Below are 22,281 nucleotides of genomic sequence, written 5' to 3'. Positions count from 1 at the left end.
GTGATATGAAACTAATCCTCAGTCGGAATTCTCATAGCAATCTGTGCAGTCGTCATTTCATGGCGTAACTTTCTAATTTATTGTACAAAATGAGTAAATTCAAAATAGCCTGAAGACCCTGTAATGTGTTCTCAAACTCCAAATATTTATAAGTATCCAAAACATAAGTTTAAAAAAACCCCTAAAACATAAGTTTAAAAAAACCCCTAAAACATAAGTCAAAATCACAAACCCTAAACGCAAGTTTAAAAAACCTAAGCACATAATTAAAAAACAAACCCTAGACCACAAGTTAAAAAAAAACAAATCCTAGACCACAAGTTAAAAAAAACAAACACTAGACCACAGGTTAAAAAAACAACCTAGACCACAGGTTAAAAAAACAACCTAGACCACAAGTTAAAAACCAGTCCTAAACACACAAAAAACCTCGAACCCTAGACCACAAGTTAAAAAAAAAACGTAAACCACAAGTTAAAAAAAAAACGTAAACCACAAGTTAAAAAAAACACTAGACCACAGGTTAAAAAAACAACCTAGACCACAAGTTAAAAAAAAAAAAACGCTAGACCACAAGTTAAAAAACCCTAGACCACAAGTTAAAAACCAGTCCTAAACACAAAAAAACTCAAACCCTAGACCACAAGTTAAAAAAAACCCTAGACCACAATTTAAAAACCAGTCCTAAACACACAAAAAAAACTCAACCCCTAGACCACAAGTTAAAAAAAAAAAGCAAACCCTAGACCACAAGTTAAAAAAAAACTCGCCTACAAGTTAAAAAAAAAAAAACACTAGACCACAGGTTAAAAAAAAAAAACCTAGACCACAAGTTAAAAACCAGTCCTAAACACACAAAAAAACTGAAACCCTAGACCACAAGTTAAAAAAAACAAGCACTACACCACAGGTTAAAAAAACAACCCAGACCACAATTTAAAAACCAGTCCTAAACACACAAAAAAACTCACTCTAGACCACAAGTTAAAAAAGTAAAAAAATCCCCTTAAAATATTAGCCCAAAAACAAAAACATGAGAATATTCAAAGACGGGCTTCAGAGAAGCCCGTCTTTGAATATTCTGCAGAATAATATACCGACTGATAAACCAAATTGACTAAAGTGTAATACACTGTCTGAGCTGTGAACGTAAACAGTTTCTCTTGTTATAGTGAAATGGAATATTTTCCAAGTTTAGTTAAGAAACTGTTCCACATAAAGCAATTTGAGAAACGTGACAACTTTATACCGTTCGTAAAGGACTACTTAACGACATCAAAGTACCCCATTGATAATATAAAAGCTTTTATGGATACTACTGGAAACAAACATCATGCGAAGCAACTAGTTAATGTAGTACCATCATTCTTTTGCAAATTCATTGCAGTCTCTTTCACACACACACAAATTGAGTTCGAGTGAATGTATTCCATGTAATAATTCGTAATGATGTTGAACATATTTTGTACAAGGAATTGGTCATGTAATATCGGTTGGTTTTCTGCCAGTGATTTACAACTAGCTTGGCAAAGTGATCAATAATATGTAAAAGCACCAGAGGGAAAATAATTATTGCAGTTAGCTGTTTGGATTAACATGCTTGTTGAGCAACGGTTGTTGTATGACTCCATAACAATAGCAGATGTATTGCTATTGTTCATGTCTTCCTTCCTGCGTTCACTAAATCAGCTATCACCAGTGTAGCATGACCAGCGACAAGTCATTTACATTAACCAACAATCAGTATGCCTCTGTTTATTTTAGCATGTCAAGACAGGGCTACAATGTGCCTTGGATAGTCGTAGTTTGCAGTTGGCTTCAGTTTCACGGGAAACTATTACCAGTTTGGTAGTTTCTTATGGTTTGTTTGATAAGTAGCCTGATATCCTTGACGACTACTTTAAATTTACGTTTTAAAATACAGCTTATATTACAAAAATGCTATTGTGTAGGATAGTGCTGAGTATTGTGTAAATTAAAGTTGTATTCTGGAAACATAAGGGGTTCTAAATGGCTAACGAAGTAGTGTTCTCTTAAGATATTCTTCTGGCAAGTCATAGAAATAATTAAATGCACCAGTAGATGTATAGTGGAGTCTCCTAAATTGTACACTGAATATAATTTGTCAGTAGCGGGTAACCGGCTCCACTCCCAAGAATTTTCCATTTCAAAAATGATTTCTCATTAGCTAGACGTGAAGTGTTGGGGAGGAGTTTGGGGGGTGGGTTATGAAGTGTTCTGATGATTCGGAGGATGTCCTGTCGTTTGGTTTATTTCAGGCATCCATGGAGAGCCGGGGACATAATTAATCTGACTTTCAGACGATAGGGCATGTCACGTGATTCTTGTAATGCTTACATACGGAACGCCGAGAACGCTATTACTGTCAAGATAAGTTCTGTTGCAGAGAGCGGCAGGAATCTTTGACAAAGTTGAAGTACTCGGAGGAAGCCAACTCCCTTTTCGAGGCAATGTAAACAGATGGAAACACAAATCTTGGGTGTGTTTTCTTAGCGGCGGGCTTGAACTTTTCACGAGAAGGTTACTATGGCAACCTTGAGGAGGAGGATGTCGTATTATGGCAGGACTAATTGTAACTAATGTCCTGCTTTCCTAATTCTTCATCTACTACTGGAAATTAAGCAAAATTCTGGACATATAAGGGCACAGTTTTATTCAAAAGAATAAAACTGTTTATAAGATTTCATCATTAAACCATTCCAGTTGGAATGAGGTTTTTATCACTTCCATGCTATCAAGAATCTTGATGAGCTTTTAGATTTAGCTTCATTTCTTTTGTTTTTGTATATTTCTTCTGTTTCCGTTATTTTTGAAGGAACGACCTTTATTGCATTTTCTTACATCTTTGTTTCATAATTTTATTTTTCTTAGCAAGAATTTCTGAGGCAGCCTTATGAATTATCTTTAGTTTTCCATTCTTCTATATCTTCATTTTTTAGGTCAACTGTTAATTGCCATTAAGATAATATTGTAATACGTGTTTTCATGTAATATAATTTTTATGCTTGTTCTATTTTTTTTTATTTCTTTTCTCCATTGTGTTAGTATTTCTGTCTTAGAAACTACTAAGTAACGATCTGAAAAGATTTCATTTCCTCTGTAAACATGTACACCTCCCCCCATCACACGTGCAGCAGTTTCTGATTAGTAATTATAGTCACAGATCGTGTTTCTCTACCATTCCAAGTATATTTATATTTTTTCGAGAAAAGTATTATTTTAAAGTTATTCTTGAATTTTTCCATTTATTAATTAAAATGCATTCCACTCGCTACCACATAGCTACATTAAAAATGTCCGAGATTCCTAATCTTTTACGTTTATCCTTTCGTAGTCTTACACTGTTATTTCTGCCCTGTGTATTTTCCATTTGAAGCGTTGAGTTATAGAGATTTGGACTTTCGTAAGATAACGAGCCTTATGCTTTAACCCCCAACGTAGAGGACCAGGGTATTTCTCTTAGTCTGGCACCTACCTCTTGATGTACAGCTAGGGAGACACAACCAGTAGGTCATTGGCGCGAGGTAGTTCGTGTTTGAAGATTTAAATACCAAGACAAAGCTTTAATTTTCTCTCGTCAATAACTATGATTTTAAATGCCTTAAATTCTATCTAAACACTACTCATACGAATAATTTATTTCGTATTCTTTCCTTGCCTGTGAGAAGTAATGAATATTGTTAAAACAATAGAATAGTCATAAATGAAAAGCACTAAAGGATTACCACTTATTCAAATTTGAGATCAATCAATAAAAATCTATTATTTTAAGACTTTTCAAAGAAAATCTGTTTACTCGTATGTCGCTCATCTATTGTGCTTAAGAATTGAAAAGAAATGGGAAAGAAACGGATTTGGTTTGAGGTTGTGGAAAATTAAATGCGTTGTTATTTAGTTGACTATTTTTAATTTGTTCGCTAGGAGGAAACACCGTTAATAATATTTCAACTACAATTCTGGTTTCGCACATTCCTTCTGAATAAATACACTTCTTTCTGATTTACATAATTCTACTTGGCTTTTACAGCTGCTTCATTAATTTTTGCTCCGAATTACTAAACAATTCTATCGGAGATGAATGCCTTTTATCTAGAAAAGGACGGAGCGTACAAAATTTAAAAATGATTATTACCAGTGTTTATAATTAGCAGGAATTAATTATCATTGCATTTGTATTTAGTTTTATTTACCGAATATTTATAAATTATGTTAGTTCTCACTTCGAAGTCTTTTTATTATAATTCTGAATTAAGGAAAGTTTACTTCAAATTGTTATTTTTAAAAACTACAATAATATGTTAGTAGCGCAATTATCACATGTCTGCATGTAACAGAATTAAAGCACAAGCGAAAAATTACTGACTACAAGAATATTGACAAATGAAATACTAGTATCATCAATACTCTTTTCTGATGCAGCTAAATCTTAAAATACTAAACCTCTCTGTTGGAATGCGTTTAAGTAATGTTCTCTGTGCAGCTCCCAAAATAGTTTACAGTTGGATGTTAACCATTGTGAGGCTTGCAACGAAGTTCGAATAGGAGTTTTCTGTAGTACTTGATAATTATAGTTAATGCGTGCTGTTAATTTCAATCCTAAAATATGAAATAATGCGAATTACAGCTATCTAAATTGCTATGATTTGTATAGTAAATAAACAATACTAGCATATTTAGAGTAGCCATACATACCATTTGGTTGGACCGAACCGGGTTTGAATTCCGTCTGTCCTGCTGACTTCTAGTCATGTATTAAGTCGAATGGTATAAACAGGCTATTTGGCCTAAACGGCCTCTACTGATGCTAATTATCCTCCTGCTTGTACTGACTAAGCATCTTAGCAATTTTGTCATGCAGTGTAAATCCGTGTAAATCCTTTCCACGAGTAAGTAGCTCTTATAAGCAGTCTTTCTGAAAACTATGAATATACTTGGCGATCCACAGTGTCATTTATGCCATCCGAATTATGTAAATAAAAAAAAAAATAAGACAACATACACTGCTTTGAAAGAAGTCAACGGACACCATAGTATGAGGAACGAACAGTCATGGCGCCCACCTAAATAAGATGTAGGACCTTCTTTCACTGCAATGACTTGTGGAAAGCATGACCCATACGGGGCATGCTTTCCACAACACCAACTTTTCCAAAGCTTCAACGTCTCCACTGTACACGCTCTTTGCACTACTGAAGACGGCGCTGCATGTTGATTCGAGTAATTGGACTTGAATATTTCGGCCCAAATATGGAAACCCATGTTGTCAGTCTCGATTATGAATGATTCCAGTCGATGCTCGGAACTCCTCATTCAACGTGTCTGCCGATGAATGGGGGGTTTTACATATCCTTCGTAGCGCCCCACGGCCACGTTTCGCGAATGTGGTGGGTAGTCCTCTGCGGATAGCACTTGCAGTTGACTCCCTGTGCTTCCATTTCAGTATGGTTGTTGACTTGGGATGGCCCAATTTGTCAACAATTTGCTGAACACATAGGTCTGCAATACGGCATCCTATCACAACGCTTCTTTCAATCTCCGTCAGTTCCTGTCGCATCCATTGAACCCATCACAGCGACAGTGATTTGGGGAGCATCATATTCCTGCAGTTTATACCGGCTATAAATGTGACTCGTTACATGGCACGATGCACCTTACCCATGGGGGTGTCCGTTGACTAATTTCCAAGCAGTGTACGAAAACTAAGTTTACCTTTTAAAAAGCAAGCTGAGGGTGTGTTTTGCTATTTAATTGGGATATGCCTAGATGGTAGCGAAGGCAACTAAGCTGCAGGTATCATCCGACAAGCAGCGTAGAAGAGAGAATAACGGATTGCTTGTCACGCTTATGTGTACGGTGATAATCTGGACACTGCACTTGTAATCTAGTTCAAGCTTGACTCGTACTGACTTTTCATAGTTGATTCCAATAGTAGTTGCTAGCGAACAAACATCCGCAAGTCAGAGCAAGAAAAGTGTAGGAATTTATTAAAATGTAAGGTTTTTGCGAGAAGGAGAGAAAATTCTTACAACAAAAAACTGAGAGCAACGAAATATAGAAGCATGTGTAACATGCCATTAGGCTTAATAATATATGTATGAAAATTGAATTAAAATGAGAATACAAGGTAAAAATCAAACATAAAGAAGTGAAATAGCAGTTTTCTTTGTTTTGACAGTACCTGTAGGACTTACTGAAGCAAACTCGAATAAATAATTAACGCGAAAACCTTGTTACGAGTCAGGATTTTTCAGTGCGACAGATCTGCAGGGAGGAAGAGTGGAATTTGCTGTGCCACGCTCTAAGAATGGATAAAATTTTTCCTCAGTTCCTGTTGGAGTTTCCGACTCTATAATGAATTTATTTTTTCAATTAATCTAATCCAGATAATTTTTAACTTTTCCCAATTACTGGTGGAAGTTAGTTTCTTTTGTGTTTACATGCCTTTTTTTAATTTCCCTAATCTCACGTATATTTTTCGTCTCATTCAAGTGTGCACACCACAGATATCTTGCAGCTTGGCGTGCGTTTGCATTTGCCTCTGTAAGCTATTTTCTTATGTCTTGTGTCAGCCGTTTCAACGCCAAACTATCTTCACCTTAATGAAATAGCTCATTAAGACGTTTTTTTTTTTTTCGTTCATCTAATGAACTACCGTCCCTTGACACCTGACCGAAGACAACTTCCTTTGGACGAGCTTGTGCTTGGTTAAACTCATGAGACTCATTCACAGGTAATTTAAGAAAATATGCATTGCCTTTATCTAGCGTTCACTCTTAATGGAGCAAACGACACTTCGAAAGGGTTCTTTTTTCGTATATTAAAAAAAAAAACTCCTTCCGATATTTGAGATCTTATTGTTGGTATTAAAATCAGCTTTCGAAGAACAAAATCGTCCTTCACACTTACTATTGGACGTCCTTCAATAATTCACAGAAGAGGTTTGTTACAACGCGCAGATTCAACATACTTCTATGCTGGTTCTCATTGATCTGTTGCTCGGTATTATGACTAATAGAGGGGACCAAAACTCGCATACAATACCCATAAGGAGTAATGCTTGGTAACACAGTCTTTTAATTTAAACGAGTTCTTAGGCCGGTTAGCCTTTTTTGTGAGACAAAATGCACTCGTTTCTAAGAGAGGACAACCTGCTTACCTCCGTATGAAATGACTGAAGACTTGATCGAATGCTGTCTGGGACGAAGAAGGTGAGTTAGCCATTCTCAAATGGAGGTTTAATATTTCGCACAAACATGTTTTTCGGCAACACATGCAGTTTAGAGAGACAAAATATACTCCAATAGGCAACAGACCAACCTCCTAATCTTAGGAATTTATGGACCCGGAAAGAACCAACAAAGCAGCATGAAAAATCCGAGGAAACGGAGCGTTAATAGGCCGATTTGTGAATTATTCGCATAGCGGCTAGACATTTTGTGAAGCTGGAGTGTGCAGTCTAATGGTAGCCGTTTTAAAACTTTATCTGGTAAAAGTACTACGAAGCTCATGCAAGCTACAATTTTAAACGCATGCATGAGTTTTCTAGCGAAACCAGTTATTTTTTCATGTTTTCACATTCTAATTTTAAAAAATGTTAGCATGCTTCGAAGTCAATTAATTTAAAGTGCCATAATTCTAATTGAAAACGTAACATATCTGAAAGGTTAATATCGCGTAATAATTAAGCCTAAGTTGACAGATTACTTGAGAAATTTTGATAGATGGGTGAGAGAAATTCACACCCATGCTCTTCAGTGTGCTGTGCTGCTTAATTGACCAAACATTGATATATGAACATAACGCGGAATAAATACCGTCAGTAAAGTGTTCATAGCACAGCGATTAATATTTTCTTAGAAATTACTAGTGAACTAAAAATGATACAGAAGATGCCGTATCTAGTTAATATTTCGTCATTAATAAGTTATTACCAGTAATTATGAAATTCGCTTCGTAGACGAAACATCTGTTCTTAGGTTTGAAAGATTTGGGTTTCTATAACCGTCTGAGATGAGAGGATCAATACGAGACCTTTCAACTGGAGGAGAGTTTGGCGTCTCATATGGCAGCTGCAAGATTTTTCTTCTATCAAATAAGACAAACGCCAAAGAACCCCATACGCCCATAGCAGCCGTATATGTTGGCTTCGGATAGTCTTAGCTGATATAGCCATGAATGCAACCAGATTAATTGTCCATTTTGACCATCTTTACGCATATAACAGTTCCACTCTGTACTACATAGATTTTGATAGATGTTTGAGTGATAATTCCACCCACTAAGGGTAAACTTATTTGCACATCAGTACCATAAGTGGACTATCTTACATAATCTCGAAATACCTTAAATCAGGGCTATCCAACCTTAGGTAATCCGAGGGCCGCATTAAAAAATAAAAAACTATTTATCCGAGGGCCGCATCGCAATGCGTATCTAGTAATTTAGTGAGCAGTAGCGACACAACCTTAGTTAGTTTGTTCAACCTCGATAGTTGAACAAACGAACAACACTAATCGCGCGCTCATGTTCCCCGTGAGCGGCCGGAGCATGCGCGATAGAACAAAACACTGTAAGAACGCTTCTTTGACACATCAAATATTTAAAACACGCGTGGGTAATAGTGATGTATAAACACCGAATAAACTTACCAACATCGAGATTATCGATGAGTGATTGAATTAAAATATCTAATACGCATTCGATTCGAATTGTTATTTTATTTTTTCGCTCGTGAAAATCGAAACCCATAGGCGGGCCGCACAAAATCGCACTGCGGCTGTATTTTGGACAACTGCCTTAAATTATAATACAATCAAAAATTTGATTACCAGAAATTTTATGTAACTACACACCAAATCAAGTGAACTGTGAATATTCCTTCCGAAGAATACTAAGGGGTATTTTAAATAGTTGCCGCTGCTGTAAGATGTCTGATAAAAAAAAAATAATAAAAATATAAAGATCATATGATCGGTTTTGAGTTGGTTAGTCGGATTTCGAGTAACATATAAACTGTTTTTCTGATCATGCGCAGAAAATGAACAAAGTATAATCCGACCACAGAAGCGAGAGCTGTCGTTGGCAGACTGCCAAGAAGAGTCAATTCATATTGAAGGGAGAAAGAAATAAAGCGATGAATGAATTGGTCAACAACACGCGAAATCACGTGCTTGATAGGTAAACTTTTCCGACGTGTAATAATAAACAACTCATCCCACAATACGGATTGATTACCCTATTATCGGAATGGATTCTCCTTCTGTTGACATGCGCAGAAGTGTCGAAGGGTTTCATGTGGACGTACTATAATTAAAAATGAATTTAATATTCTTGCATTGTTTTCCCTCGAAGCAGTTTTGGACACAGTCTCAAAATAATGGCCATAAACATAATCGAAAAAGCCTCACGTGTTTGTCAGATATTTGAGTTATTGCGACTCTCGCGGAGATGGCTTATAAATTTTGAGTTCTTGACGATCTTACAACTTTCATTTATTTAAATGTTTTTCTGTAAAGATTGTTAAGGTAAAAATAACCGAAATATCCTTTGATGTTCAGGATCAACGATTCCTTATACTTTTCGTCTACAACCCAGTTCATTTCATATTAAACTTCTCAGAATCTTTACGTTGTTACACTTTTGATAGGAACTTTATCTTATCTTTATCTATCAAGCTTTAAAACGCAACAATTGTTCATAATTAGCTGTAAACTTTGCAGTAAACTTGTCTAATCTTGATAATTATCTATTCATGTTTCTACCCCAACTTTGCCTAATCTTCATAATTGTCCGTTAACATTTGCAACAAACTTCATTTAATCCTTTCTTAAGTTTAAAGAGCTTAATGATCTGGTAAAGGATGACGTCACAAGTTCTACTTGGAAGTAAAGTCGTCGAGATGAGAGGTTTATTCATCAGATTGCGAGAATCGCAGACGGATGTAACGAAAGAAATAATAGTCTGCTTTTGACTGTGATCGCTAAACTGACATTTTTACGCAATTTCAAAAGACGTTATTGGAATATTTCTCTTCTCTGTAGGTAAAGTCGCTAAGTCTGCTGGGTAAAAATAGCAGAGAGAAAAAGAGCACCATTTTTATTTATATTTCGGCTTCACTGCATCGCAAACAGTTTATTGGTAATTTTACATTTATTTGAAACGATGAAAAAATTAAATGTTTTTTTTAGCCTTATTCCTAAACTGTTTATGTACTAATGAAGTAGGAAATTCTCAGAAAAAGAAATGCTGTCTGAAAATATTCCTTTAAATCCTATTAGCTGAATAACAATCGCTTAAATTTATTATTTTTTATTTATTAATTTTAAGAATTCATACGTGACACGAACAACCAGACGATCTAAATTTGATGATTTTTGTCAGGTCATTGACTGCTGTTTATACTGGAGACGAAACGTAATTTGCCATTGGGTTTAGATAGGCATCGCTTAGAATCCCGCCTAGAATGGGTAAAAACCTTATAATGAACTTTCACCTGTGAAGGGTGAGTTAACCAGTCTCATACGGAGGTGTTAGGATTTTTTTCTTTTCTTCTAGGAAGGAGACATGAGAAATCTTAAGGGTTAATCATAAGACAGTTTCCGACATATTCAGCTTTGAGAGTAATGATACTAATTTCTGCAAAATGAGTGCCAATGCAGAACATAATCCACTCTGAATTTTCATGGGCGAGTTGACTGCCACAAATTGAAATAATAACTCATTCTCAATGGTCGCAGTGGCAATAAAATCTTGAAGTGAACGATTACATAACACTGATTAATTTTGTATAGAATGAAGTTATTCCGCTTTCAATGGATGGCAAAAACGTTGAGCTGTCTGCAGTTCAATGTTTCGAATGCTACGGACAAGGATTACCTTGACCTGAAAATACAACAGTCATGAAGACATCGCAATCCTTATTTGTGAAACTCGGTTCGAATCGTATGTATGTAGTACATACGAGCAGATTTTTTTTTTTTTTTTTTTTTTTTTTGCGTGAGAATCTCACTGGCGGTTGGGTGTTTATAAAAATTGCTCTTCAGAGCTTCTCAAGTTAATAAGGCCTGGATTCAAAAGTGAATTGTTGATGGAATTGAGCATTGCTATGCCCTAACTTACCGAACTTAACTGAGATAGCAAAAGAACGAAGCGGACACAGAAGGCAACCCAAAGAATATTGTTCACAATAAAAATACGCCCAACACCAATCAACCTAGCCTTATGTAGTCACTAAACGAATCTTAAAGGAGGAAATCGTAGCACTAAAACTCGGTGAGTTCAAGGAAAATAACCCATTTGGGAGACAATGAAATGTGTTTTTGTTTAGAACGCCTTAATGTCAGATCTTAAGAATTCAACACCAAGAATACCGAGCTTTAAGTGAGTGGCCTTTCTCCATGGATGAGGCCGTGAAGGGCATCAACAGCGATGGATGCAAAATGATTTATTTAAATTATTTATTGGTTCCCAGAGCGAAGTGTTTTTGATGGTTTTTTAAAACTATCGAAGTCTCGTGCGAATGATTTAATTCCCTTTTCAGAAACACCGTGTAGATGAGCGATCTTCCAAACAGTAGAGTAGATGAGGTAGAAAAAGCAAAGTACAAAATTTAGGAGTTAATTGTGGAATATCACCAGAACCAGGCGAATTTCTTTCACCTTGTTACAAATCAGATTTCTTAATTAAGAAGTTAAATCAGGATTTTTTGATGATATTATGTAATACTGTAAGTTTTTGTATTAAAAGAATCAGGAATTTTATTTCAATCCAAACTTAATATTTTAGTCAGAACTGTTTTAATACTCCAGTCAGCCTCATTAACATCCGTTGGATGGAAAGACCCTGGTTTGAATCCAATTCCGACAAACATTTACAAGTTATTTTTTTGAAGGTAGTTGATATCATATGGTGGTAGATATTTTCCCCTTAAGAAAAAATCAGCCTTCTTCAAGAGGTGGGACAGAGTTGCCGTGCGTTATCTTAACCTAAGTCAGTTCACCTTGTCTGTTTATACGCAAAACATTTCGAGTTGCTTATGAAGAAGAATATGTAATACTGTGGTGTAATATCGTATTAAATACTATGGGCTTATAGAGTATGAGACACCTTTGCTTACACATAGGTTACTGAACTCTGTGTATATAATGTATTAATATCTTCTTCTCTCTTCCCTCATCTATGTGGATGATGATGGGGCCGAATGAACTCTTTCCGCCTCTGTCTGTCCCGGGAGAGTCCGAACAATTCTGTCCAGTTTGGTGTCGTTTGTTGTGATTTGGTTTTCAAGTCCTCTTTTATTTTGTCTATCCATCTAATTTTGAGACGCCCTTTGACGATCTTTTACCTTCCATCGTTGTATTCAGGCCTTTAGATGGTAGTCTTTCTGTTCCCATTCTGGTCACATGGCCAAACCATCGCAGTCTTCTTTCTTGGATGCTGTCTATTATTGTTATTGATTGTTTTAGTCGTTTCCTTATGTTTTCGTTTCTTAGTCGATCCAGCAGAGATACTCCAAGTAATCTTCTTAGCCAACCCATTTGAGTAACTAATAATTTTTTCTCTTCAGCCTTTTTGAGATTCCAGCATTCACTTCCATAGAGGAGTATTGGGAGGACTATTGTTTCATAGATTCTTACTTTTGTTACTTGTTTGATGTCTCTTGACTTCCATATTTTATTAAGTCGTCCAAAAGTTTGGGATGCTTGACTGATTCGTCTGTTTATATCTTTTGTATCACCATTGTACTCAATAACTCCTCCAAAGTAGGTGAAGTTTTCTACCTGCTCTAGATTCTTACTATCAATTTCAATTTTCAGATTGGTGCTTATTTTTCCTTTTTGTTTTGTCTATATTTATGTTTAATCCAGATTTTATACACTCCTCCTTTATTTTATCAGAAATTCGCTGTAGATTTTCTTCTGTGCTGCAAATAATGCAATGTCGTCTGCAAATTTTAAATTTGTCACATTTTCCCCATATATTTTGATTCCGGAGTCTTCATTGTTTAAGGCCTTATTGGTTGCTTCTTCCAGTGTAAGATTGAACAGGTCTGGTTACAGATTGCATCCCTGTCTTACTCCGCTCTCTGTGTGGAACCAGTTGGTTAAGGTGTCCTCCATTCGTACTGAACTTTCACATTTCTCATAGAGATTCTTTATTATTCTTATTGTTTTGTTGGGAATTCCAAATTCTTCCATAGTTTTCCATAGTTCTCTTCTACGGATTGAATCAAATGCCTCACGAAAGTCTATGAAATTTATGTAGCAACTTTGGTTGTACTCTAGTGTCTTTTCTATTAGCTGTCTTAAGGTGAATAGTTATTACTATCATTTAAGATGAATGTTCTTGCATGCGACTAACCTTGAATATTAACAGAGAAAATTTCGTTTATCCAACAATTGCTAGTTCGTATAACCAAGTCGCATTTCAAAAGATCCTTCTTTTATTGTAGCCTCATTTAAATACTTCGTGCTGGTTAATTCATAAGGAAGAGTGACCTGTTAGCAAACACCTGAATTGCAAAAGCAGACCACATTCTTAATGGCCTTTTCATGTTTACTGATAAGGATAAACTCTTACTGCGCCTAATTATAACTACCAAACCACACCCTTAATGATATTCGTTGATAACCTCATTAATTTTACCAATTCTCTTAATTATCTGCGTTTTAATAAAAGATAACTCATTAACTAAAATAAGGTCCACAAGTTTGTCAACTCTTTTTGAAATCTCGAATTCGTATTTTAATTGACTTTGCCAAATAATTCGTTTTATACGCGCATGCTCTCTGCTCCTGTGTGTGTGTGTTCGGATTTACATTTTTATGCGAACTTGTCAGCAATCATAACCCTGAATTATGAAACCAATTTAATTGAGAATAATTCCTGTACAGTATTTTCAATTATTTTTGCTGTTCTGGTTTCCCTTTAGTAGCGTTTAAATTCATTGTCAATACCAACAATAGAAGTTAGTAAAAAATCTGTTTTAATTTGTCATATTTTATACATGGATGGCTAACGATTTCATTGACAATTCAGTTACGTTTACGACTAAGTGAATTTAGATATTTAAAATGAGCTATAAATGATTATTCAATAAATACAAACGCTGTTGCTTGCTACAGACATTTTGATGCTGACGACAAAAAAGTATTTTCAATGTTCACACAAACCGAAATACATCCAGATGGAAAGGATTGCACGTTTTCCTAATAAGCACACTAAAACCTGACTACAGAAGCAGAAAGAAGTTGGATACTGGCGTTTTGCCAAGATTTCATAGGACCGAATACTTGGCCACAGCATCGTCTGTTTATGTGAAATGAAGTCATTATATGTGAAAGATGGGAGAGGATTTACAGATAACAACGATGTGTTGTTAAACCAGAGAGGAATGCTTTAGTTTGGATAAGGCACGCGCAGGTAAGTACCTCATCTTGTTTACGATATTGCTAAGAAAAACTGAAACGGATTATTCTAAGTGGCAGGGGGGGGAGAGGAAGAGTTGCAGGATAGAATCAAAAATGTGCAATATGTTGCTAGAAGAACATGAACGAACAGAGATTTAATAGAGATAGAATTTTACGCGTCAGTAGTATTGGAGACAAAAATAGAAAGAAAAAATCAGCAAGGGTTGCTTGTAAACTTGTGATATTAGGAGGAAAATAGACACTGGTTTGTCTAAGATAGTAACATAATCAAACTGCGCATTATAAGTATTCTAATTATAATTTTTCTAATTATTTGAGAATGCTTGATCTTAGGATAAAATTCTAATTTATTAAATGTGGTGCTGTAGAAAGGAAAAAAATGATCAACATTCTAGCGTGTAAAGCTTCATAAAAGAATAATATATTACAGGCTTGCATATTTCATTTTCTTTCTGCCATTTCAGTATCTCCGAATGAGGGCGCTACGATCTCTGATCGGGAAAACTAATTTCTAGCTAAAGATATTAACTGTTTACGAGATTTCAGCACAAAATCAATGCCTGAAATTTGACAGCCACTGTTGATAATTTTAATAATTATCCACCATTTGGTAATTCGGTTAGTGAATGTTATCATTAATTTATTTAGATGGAATGCACCAAAGAAGTCAAACTTTGTGATAATTGAATAGAACGAGTTCGGCTTTATTCTTTCAAATATTTCGGAATAATTGACTAGACGAGAATCGATATTATTTGTAGGATTTCACGTACAAAAATTTTTAATTTGTAACGAAATTTGTTTGCAGATGATGAATGGGACATGTGTTTCTTTGAAGTAAAGATGAATGTTTGTGAAAATGATCGCTTTTTAGTGACGATGGCTTATTTCATCGCTTGCAAAATGTAAATCGTCATAAATTTTATATGCTCAGGTTTTTTCCTTGAGCAAATGAAATGCTCAGGTTTTTTCCTTGAGCAAATGAAATGCTCAGGTTTTTTCCTTGAGCAAATGAAATGCTCGGGTGTTTTTCCTTGAACAAATGAAATAGTCGGGTGTTTTTCCTTGAACAAATGAAGTACTCGGGTGTTTTTCCTTGAGCAAATGAATTGCTCAGGTTTTTTCCTAGAATAAATGAAATACTCGGGTTTTTTTCCTTGAGCAAATGAAATGCTCAGGTTTTTTCCTTTAGCATATGAAATGCTCAGGTTTTTTCCCTGAGCATATGAAATGCTCAGAGAAAAAACTTTTCTCTTGGCTATAAGTTGAATCTCTCAATTTAAATATGTTGTATGATGATTATGGACTTTTATTGAATTTCTGGACTATTGGAAACTAAACGAATACAATGCTCACGTCAATGTCGCAGAAAAATGAATAACACTTGACACATTAAACACGTGGCGGAAGGTAAATTTTGTGCGACATTAAGAGGATCAAAATGAAGATCACGCAAAATAGATAAATAGAATGGGTTAACTAACTTCGTAGAATAATTACTTGTCTGGTGCTAGACAACTTTAGAATTAATAAAATGGTAAAACAAGGGAAAAACTCCGGTTTCGTTATTCAAGTACGTAGTAAGAAAAGGTGAGTTTGAACATCACCAAGTGGAACTTAACGAAGTAATGCAAATGTGGAATGCATACGACTCGCGCTACGAAGGCCAGAGAGAGACAATAAAACAATTAGGAGTCATATTACATTATGGAAGACAACTGCCTCCATTTTCGCCGTAAATTCTGTCTAATTTCAAAGACAGTCGTTTAGTTAGGGAGAAGGTATTTAAGAGAAAATGAAGAAGACGTGAGAGAAAAGTTTACGGCGCCATACTATTACCTTCATCTCGCCAAGTTAACGTACGGATAAGTTAACTGCAACAGCCTCAGCGAGGAAGCCTACTAGATTAGCCGAAAGTGGGAGAGGAGAAGAGATAGTAATTATGGGATAATTAATACGCATCTTGCCATCAGTGACCACAGGTAATTGCAACTCATTAGGCAGAGAACGCTGCCGCTACTCGCCAACGCGATACGGTACTTCCTGCCAGGTCTGGAACATAAATAATATCTTGGAAGCCAGCTCTGTGTTCGTCCTCTCATATAAATATAGCGATCGCTTTCGCCCGCTATCGCCGAGATCAAATATTCGGCTACAGAACAAATCGCATGAACGGAAATCAACCGTATCTTCTCGTAAATCATTTGAAAGAGACGCGGTCATGTGACTTTTGCCAGCGTTCGTTAGGAGGGAAGTTGGATAGGCAAGAAGATATTTTCCCGCATATCGGATTATGCTGTAAATGGTTCATCTGATTTAAGATTGTCAGATTACTGCAATTTATAATTAAGTTTCTATAAAGAAATAAAACGCGATTTAATTTTAAAGAAATAAGTAGAATATAAAGAAATACGAACAGCGCAGCTAGGTGGATTTATTTAATATTTACTGAAGGATAAAAAAATAATGTATGCAAATAGACTAGTTATAACTGTTAAATTATCTTTGTGTTCCAAGGATGGTTTGGGCTGTAGTGAAGTACTTTGAAGCACATCCAACTGTAGTGCTTAGGCTTCCTTCTATCACAATAAACAACTCATTTATTGTGATAGAAGGAAGAACATCCGAACACACAGTGAGGTTAAGATAACGATCTTCTTTGACTAAACTAGCTCATGGATGCTAATAGAAAGAAAAAAATGCAGCGTTTCCTTCCGTTGTTTAAATGTTTAGAAATCGGCATTACAGGGTTGCTTGGTAACAAGATATTTTCGATGCACTCACTAAAAATGTTAAGGAAGTGACTCGATTAACATGGCTGAAATAGACTTGCCAAATTACACTGGGACCCAGAGGACCACGTGCAAAGACTTCAAGGCTCTATTAATTCGACAAAGTTAATTAAGGAACTTCAAAAAGAGAGGGCCTTTGTGTTCACTAGGAAGGAACTGGAAGTTTTTAATTTTTGCAAGTCGACCAAAAAGGAAATTTGACTAATTATAACGAATAAAGATCCTTGAAGATTAGGAGGAGAAAGTTAAAAATCATTGGATATGCAAGATCACGTGGTTGTTAGCGAACGATTAGAATATACAGAAATATAGGTAATGAGGTTAGATGATTCAGATGATAAAGAAAAAAGTATATACGCGATTCACAAGTGATTCGAAAGGAGCACTGTACTCCATAGATCTAGTATTACTTGCTAAAGACAGCTACAATAATTTTAATACTTTTCACATAAGAAAGAGTACGTGCAACCGAAGAAGTTCGTCGTCTAGGTAAAGACCGGTGTGCCGATGAACTGATAGTTGGGTATAATATAACCCTCGGGTTAAGTAGATATGTCATCCAAGTATATCGGTGACTAGAATTGGTCATTAAGCAACAGAAGCAAAGGAAAACATCATCCGGAGAGGTGAAGCTTTGAAAGCTTCTCAAAACTGAAGGTAGCAGGAAAAGTAAGAGCGAAACGAACCTTTAATGATATTTTTATGTAAGATATTTGTGAGAAAATGGAATTTTCGATGTTCGAATATTGACCCTAGAAAATACATATTTTAAACATCCGGATTGGTCTAGACGTAGTTATCCCGATGAAATCTCGGAGAAAGTAATAGGCTGTTTCAAGTCTGTCGAGATAGATGCGATTTAGTTTTCCTTAATATGCAGTGTGGAGTTGTAGCTAATGGTTATTTTGGAGAACTTCAAAATAAACTTGGATACTTTGCATACTAATAGCAGCTTTTTAATATGCTGAATTCAACGAGTTTTTCCCGGTTCCATTATGAGTCATTCCCATCCCGTATAAAATCTGTTGTTTCGTAATCATGTTCATAAGAACATTAATGGCCTTTTATTGCTTATCAGTTAACTCTGTTTATCTTGCTTCGTAATTTATGGATTGTCATTTTTATAAAACTAAATCATAAAGTAATGAACGTTTAAGGTTTTAAATGCATGTAATAAAATTAAATTCAAGTAGTTTACTTTTTTTTATTATTTCATAAGTAAATTATAGTGCGTGAAATTGTTACGGAAGACTTAAAAATTAATACGAAAACGTTTTGAAAAAAAGTAAGTGAAAAATAGTCCGTATTATGAAATATTTAATCTGATATCCACTATATTATTTCTTTGGTAGCAATCCCGAGTTTGTCTGCAGTTTATTTATTCATTAAAATTGCATTTTCTTGTCTTATGTTTATAGCTACCATTCAATCTAATTGACTGACACGTGCTTCACCTAGCACGCGCTCAGCGTGCTTGTAATATATGAAATATAATTAGCAAACGAAAAACCTTAAAAATAGTCATTAAAAACAAAATATATTTAATTAAATAAATTAGCATAAATCAGACAAATGTGTTCTTTCTGCTAATTTGAAACTCGAATGTGCATCTTATTTGGGATTCACTAACTAACGAAACAAAGACTTGTTGACATGAACGGCAAATATCAATTTCGAATACAGTTTTATTTTTAGCAGTACTAATGTAATATGAATTGGAAGGAAAACGGTCTTTTAATGTGTGACGCATTGCAATTTTTCGTTATAAAAGTAAAACGGAGACCTCAGACTGAGAGTGAATTACTTTTAGATTTTTAGCCAAAAGTTAAAAAAAAAAAAACCTTGCAGTGAAAATAATATCTTCGTTCTTTACTATATCATTTTGCTTAGGGCGAAACCTAGTTAATCATTTGAGAAAATGGTTTAGTAATACGTTTAATAGGATTAAAAATAATATTTGATTAAAACTATCAATGATGATGACGCGGTTGTTCTTGCATTGGTGAGCCATATCAGATATTCTTAGGACTCATGTTTTATAGAACCCACACAGGAGCTTATATACAAAGAAAATAGTATGATATTCATTTTTTTTTAGTTAGGTAGGTAGTTATATATGTACATTAACGTTAACAATGAATAAATAATAAATAGGATGTTTTTTAAGTGACTTAAAATTAAATTTGTAAGTGTACGAAAAGAAACTCAGGTGGAATATTTTGAAATGCGAAATTAAGTTTTTTATTTTTTTTATTTTTTAAACAAAACTGTGGACATACCGGAAATATTAGGAGTTGGCTTGTTCTAAGTCGTATGTGGTAGTTAAAAGGATTTGAAGGAAAACAACATAGCTTGTTACTATGTCAGATGGACCTTAAGTGTATACATTGAAAGCACACAAAAATCAAAGAGAGAGAGAGAGAAGATTTAGAAGTGTTTTAAAAGATCAAAAGAAATTGTCAATAAACGTATCACGTGATCAAGTTCTGATCTTATGTTGCCGCGAGCAATTGAAACGCAATGTTAGATTCCCATGAAAGAAACATTGGTTAAACAAATCTCCTTTCCAACGTTAAATGCAGAGAGAAAGAAAGAGAGACTTCATAAAAAAAGAACGACAGAAATTGACGTTCCCGCAGGACCATCTGACATTTATGCCAGTGAAATAGTATTCCTGAAAGACAGTCCCATCTTCTCGTGATCGGTAACTTCAAAGGTCCTTTTATTAGAAAATTCAAAGGAACTTTGATGGCAGCCTCGGGCACCGAGCGGTTTCACTTACATATAAACGTCTTGTAAATACCACAGAAAGGAGCCAAGTTACTATTACATCGACCGCGTACTTCATAACAGCGTGGCAATAATCGGCACGGATGCTAAAGGATAGCACCACGAGGCACTTTCTGTTCACTCGGCAACAATACGATTAGAATGGATGCGGTACTGAAGTGGGGATGCCTCCGATTATAATGAGAACGTAGAAAGACAGCATCTTTGAAATTTGCATGAAAATAAAATCACGAATATCTGAAGGCGATGAGGCAATTTAATCATAGACGTGGTAATTAAAGCCCAGTTTTTGGGAGGAAATGTCACGAAGATACCTGCAACCATACGAGCAGCAAACTAAGGTAATTTTCTCTTAGCAAACATTCCACGAATGCCATGCATCGATCAGGAAGTCCCTGAGGCAGCAGAATATATCTCGTGAGGAATGAGTGATAATGGGAATTATAACCGAATAAGAAAGGAATGGATCGTTACCGCTTCACTGTCGATGTATTTACTGTTAGGTTAGAATTAAGATTATTTTCTTAAGAACAGTGGGAATGGTCCATAGAGATCCGCATCAAGAAAATAATGAAACAAATCTAACGTCTTCACATTCCCAAAAGAAAGTAGGCCCCTAATTTTGGAAATCTCTAGACAATGGGATTGCCTATACCACCTGAATAGACTCAATTCAGTGCATTTTAGGCCGTCTAAATAGACCGAAAATGTTAGTTGCAAATTTCTTCCGAAAAGCAGTAATCGTACGTATAGGATCCAAAAGTGACCCAAGATCCAGTTTGGAGGAAAACGTAGAGGAGTTCCTAGTCTGCTATTTGAGTTGATTCCCTATTTTAAACGCCCTTCTGCTGAACCAGTTACTATCAGGAATCTGTGAAGTAATACGAGATAGTTAACTTAGATTGCACTTATTGCTGCAATATTTTTAGACTGCTTGTTGGTTATTTCCTCAAGATTCTTCTTTGGATAGATAATGGATACTAATTAGATGAAGGCCCGACGGAAGTCAGAGATGTGTCCTTGGATAATTTTTAAGTTGACAACCAATTTTATTAATTACAAATTGGAATAATGAATGCGTTTCAGGTTGATTTTTGTTTGCCTAATTGGACTCATTCATTCTTTCTCTCATTCATAAATCTCATTCATGACTGACTTTCCCTCTAACTAGGCACTTACATTTTAAACCTTTTTTCTTTGAGTAGGATTGGAAATGAGTTAGCCAAATTCAGAAAGCGTTGGAGTGATTTAGAAATAAAATGGTTCTATTTGAAGAAGATGGAATGTAGATCGTTTTCTCTGCGAATCCTTTTTTTTTAAATAAAGGCAGGTCTTAGGGTTAATACTTATTAGGCTTTATAACAACAAGCAAAAATGTTAAATCTGTAGGTGCGATGAACTTCGAATACAGTTGATCATATGAGGGCGAAATCCTGTTAGGCAAAAAGAACTCATCTTTTAAATTTATTTTGAAATATCCACGCGAAAACATTTTGCCTTTTGAGTGTTTGATTGGTAAGGACTCAAATGATATCAACCTTTAACAAATATGTCAGCCGGTTACAGATTGTTACTATACCTTCAAAACACTTATCTGAATTGTCTTCTTTCAAGGCTGCGTCATAACGTACAGAAATTCTGATATAAGGGACTAGTTTCCAATTCAATTTTCAGCGTACACTTTAAGATGTTTTGAAGACCCTATTTCGACTGACTGTAGAACTTGTAGGATTCTTTCAACCAACACAATACAGTGGCAATTGGGCATTAGCAAAGAAATCCCTACTGATGGTCTGTAGTTTCTGTTCATTCTGTGAAATGATTCTTGTTCTCACTCAAACATTAAAATATTCTACCACTCTGCAAGCTTTTCACATTACAAATTCTTTGACTTTTCTGTGAATTTTCATTTTTTTTTCTGCGATCAAATTCCCCAAGTCATAAAGAAAAATCACTGAGTCCACAATGATTTGCCGACTCAGTGATTTGCTACGAGAAAGGAATGAAGCCAAATATTTGACTGGATTAATAACAATTTCCATCTTACAGAGGCAACAGTCTGTCAAAAAGCTATATTAATCGAACTCAAATTCTAAAAGTCATAAACACTCACAGCCTATTTCTCCAAACTTGCTTTGCTCATTCTCGCTTCCAGTTGACTCCACTGCAACGCCACCTGAAGAAAATGCTAACTTCATAGAACATTACTATTTAAAACCTGCATTATCTGTCTCCTGTGTTGCACAGTG

Source organism: Typopeltis vanoorti, chromosome 16 (genome assembly GCF_054136105.1).
Source record: "Typopeltis vanoorti isolate ZY-2024b chromosome 16, IOZ_Tvanoo_1.0, whole genome shotgun sequence".
Lineage (NCBI taxonomy): Eukaryota > Metazoa > Arthropoda > Arachnida > Uropygi > Thelyphonidae > Typopeltis > Typopeltis vanoorti.
The sequence above is the reverse complement of the archived record's forward strand: the minus strand, read 5'-3'. Positions refer to the sequence as shown.